Source organism: Arachis hypogaea, chromosome 13 (genome assembly GCF_003086295.3).
Source record: "Arachis hypogaea cultivar Tifrunner chromosome 13, arahy.Tifrunner.gnm2.J5K5, whole genome shotgun sequence".
NCBI classification, from domain to species: Eukaryota; Viridiplantae; Streptophyta; class Magnoliopsida; order Fabales; family Fabaceae; genus Arachis; species Arachis hypogaea.
The window spans coordinates 56,341,775-56,345,772 of NC_092048.1; the positions used below are offsets into that span (position 1 = coordinate 56,341,775).

The 3,998-nt window shown below is 34.7% G+C and overlaps 1 non-coding gene across 1 annotated transcript; it reads left to right on the forward strand.

The window, feature by feature from the left end:
• Window positions 1-690: 690 nt before the first annotated feature.
• On the forward strand, window positions 691-798 carry LOC112738601 (small nucleolar RNA R71). Its single transcript, XR_003169552.1, has one exon. It is a non-coding gene; the product is annotated as a small nucleolar RNA R71 (small nucleolar RNA).
• Window positions 799-3,998: the final 3,200 nt, after the last annotated feature.

Below are 3,998 nucleotides of genomic sequence, written 5' to 3' on the forward strand. Positions count from 1 at the left end.
AGGGATTTCAGTGATCCTTTTACTCAGCTGGCCCACTTGTGCTTCCAGATTTCTAATGGAAGACCTTGTTTCATTCATGAAACTTACAGTGGCCTTAGATAGATTAGAGACTAAATTTGCTAAATTAGAAGTATTTTGTTCAGAGTTCTCTGTCTGTTGCTGAGTGGATGATGGAAAAGGCTTGCTATTGCAAAACCTGTTTCTTCCACCATTATTAAAGCCTTGTTGAGGCTTTTGATCCTTCCATGAGAAATTTGGATGATTTCTCCATGATGAGTTATAGGTGTTTCCATAAGGTTCACCTAAGTAATTTACCTCTGCTATTGCAGGGTTCTCAGGATCATAAGCTTCTTCTGCATAAGAAGCCTCTTGAGTACTGTTGGATGCAGCTTGCATTCCATGCAGACTCTGAGAGATCATATTGACTTGCTGAGTCAATATTTTGTTCTGAGCCAATATGACATTCAGAGTATCAACTTCAAGAACTCCCTTCTTCATAGGCGTCCCATTACTCACAGGATTCCTTTCAGAAGTGTACATGAACTGGTTATTAGCAACCATGTTAATGAGTTCTTGAGCTTCTGCAGGCATTTTCTTTAGGTGAATGGATCCACCTGCAGAAGTGTACAGTGACATCTTTGATGGCTCAGATAAACCATCATAGAATATATCCAGGATGGTCCATTCTGAAAGCATGTTAGAAGGACACTTTTTGGTCAACTGTTTGTATCTTTCCCAAGCTTCATAGAGGGATTCACCTTCTTTCTGTCTGAAGGTTTGAACATCAGCTCTAAGCTTGCTCAGCTTTTGAGGAGGAAAGTACTTGGCTAAGGAAGCCGTGACCAGCTTATCCCAAGAGTTCAGGCTGTCTTTGGGTTGAGAATCCAACCATATTCTAGCTCTGTCTCTTACAGCAAAAGGGAAAAGCATGAGCTTGTAGACTTCAGGATCTACTCCATTAGTCTTAACAGTATCACATATCTGCAAGAATTCAGTTAAGAACTGAAAAGGATCTTCAGATGGAAGTCCATGAAACTTGCAGTTCTGCTGCATCAGAGAAACTAATTGAGGTTTTAGCTCAAAGTTGTTTGCTCCAATGGCAGGAATGGAGATGCTTCTTCCATGTAAATTGGAATTAGGTGCAGTAAAGTCACCAAGCATCCTCCTTGCATTATTATTATTTTCGGCTGCCATCTCCTCTTCCTGTTCGAAAATTTCTGAAAGGTTATCTCTGGATTGTTATATTTTAGCTTCTCTTAGTTTCCTTTTTAGAGTCCTTTCAGGTTCTGGATCTGCTTCCACAAGAATGTTCTTATCCTTGCTCCTGCTCATATGACAAAGAAGAAGGCACAGAAAAAATAGTAATAATAATATGGATCCTTTATACCATAGTATAGGGATCCTTGTGTTAATAGAAGAAAAGAAGGGAAGAAAATCTGAACTCAGAGAGAGAGGGGGTTCGGATTTTTGGAGAGTTGAAGGAAAGATGTTAGTATATCAATAAACAAATAGAAGAAGATGAGAGGGGGAAGTGAATTTTCGAAAACAATTTTTTGAAAAAGAGTTAGTGATTTTCGAAAATAGTTTTTGAAAAAGGTTAGTATTTTTTTTCGAAAAATTTTTAAAATCAAAAATAAAAATAATTAGTTAATAAAAAAGAAATTTTTGAAAAAGGGGGAAGATATTTTCGAAAATTAGAGAGAGAGAGTTAGTTAGGTAGTTTTGAAAAAGTTAAGAAACAAACAAAAAGTTAGTTAGTTAGTTGAAACAAATTTGAAAAGATAAGAAGTTGGGAAGTTAGAGAAGATATTTTGAAATCAAATTTTGAAAAAGATAAGATAAGAAGATATTTTTGAAAAGATATGATAGAAATTAGTTTTTGAAAAAGATTTGAATTTTTAAAATCACAATTAATGACTTGATTCACAAGAAATCACAAGATATGATTCTAGAACTTAAAGTTTGGATCTTTCGTAACAAGCAAGTAACAAACTTCAAATTTTTGAATCAAAACATTAATTGATTATGTTATTTTCGAAAATTTGATATAAAAATAAGAAAAAAGTTTTTGAAAAATATTTTTGGAATTTTCGAAAATAACTAAGAATTTTGAAAAAGATTTGATTTTTGAAAAAGATTTTGAAAAAGATAAGATTTTTAAATTGAAAATTTGATTTGACTCATAAGAAACAATTTTATTTTTAAAATTTTTGAAAAAGTCAATCAAATTTTCGAATTTGATGAGAGAAAAAGGGAAAGATATTTTTTTTTAAAATTTTTTTTATGCAAGAGAGAAACAAGAAAAATGATGCAATGCATGGCAATTTTAGATCAAAACTATGAATGTGTGCAAGAATGCTATGAATGTCAAGATGAACACCAAGAACACCGTGAATATCATGATGAACATCAAGAACATATTTTTGAAAAATTTTATATGCAAAGAAAACATGCAAGACACCAAACTTAGAAATCTTTCATGTTTAGACTCTAATAAATAAAAAATGTACATGTAAAACAAGAAAAGACACAAAACAAGAAAAACATCAAGATCAAACAAGAAGACTAACAAAGAACAACTTGAAAATCATGAAGAACATTATGAATGCATGAAGTTTTCGAAAAATGCAAGATGCACATGCAATTGACACCAAACTTATAACATGACACATGACTCAAACAAGAAACACAAAAATATTTTTGATTTTTATGATTTTCTAATTTTTTTGGATTTTTATTTTATATTTTTTGAAAAATTATTTTGAAAAAGAAAAATAAGGATTCCAAAATTTTTAATATGAATTCCAGGAATCTTATGCTCTAAAGCTCCAATCAAAGGGTCAGGCATGGCTTAATAGCCAGTCAAGCTTTAGTATATAATTACATGGACTGGAGTGATTAGTTGAATACCAATCCCAAAGCAGTTTGGGTATGGCTTTACAGCCAGATAGGATTCAACATGTTTCATGAAACACTAGAATTCATTCTTAAAAATCCTGAAGAAAAGTATATTTTTGAAAATATTTTTAAATTTTTTTTTCCGAAAACAGATGAGAAAATTTTTTGAAAGATTTTTGAAAAATTTTTGAAATCAAAACAAAAGAAAATTACCTAATCTGAGCAACAAGATGAACCGTCAGTTGTCCACACTCGAACAATCCCCGGCAACGGCGCCAAAAACATGGTGCACGAAATTGTGATGTCCAGGCTCGAACAATCCCTGGCAACGTGAGCAACTTGATACGCGTAATCGTAATTACACTTTAATTATGTAGAATTCATGGCTCTTTCTTTCCCTGGCAATGGCGCCAAGAACATGGTGCCAATACCATGGTTCACAACTTCGATACAACTAACCAGCAAGTGCACTGGGTCGTCCAAGTAATACCTTACGTGAGTAAGGGTCGAATCCCACGGAGATTGTTGGTATGAAGCAAACTATGGTCACCTTGTAAATCTCAGTCAGGCGGATATAAATTGATAATGGTGTTTTCAAATAATAAATAATAGAATAGGGATAGAGGTACTTATGTAAATCATGGGTAGGAATTTCAGATAAGCGAATGGAGATGCTTTTCGTTCCTCTGAACCTCTGCTTTCCTGCTGTCTTCATCCAATCAGTCTTACTCCTTTCCATGGCTGGCTTTATGTGATACATCACCACTGTCAATGGCTACTTTCGGTCATCTCTCGGGAAAATGATCCAATGCCCTGTCACGGCACGGCTAATCGTCTGGAGGCATCACCCTTGCCAATGGCTTCATCTTATCCTCTCAGTGAATAATATGCTCACGCACCCTGTCACGGCACGGCTATTCATCTGTCGGTTCTCGATCATGCTGGAATAGGATTTACTATCCTTTTGCGTCTGTCACTAACGCCCTGCAATCGCGAGTTTGGAGCTCGTCACAGTCATTCATTCATTGAATCCTACTCGGAATACCACAGACAAGGTTTAGACTTTCCAGATTCTCTTGAATGCCGCCATCATTCTAGCT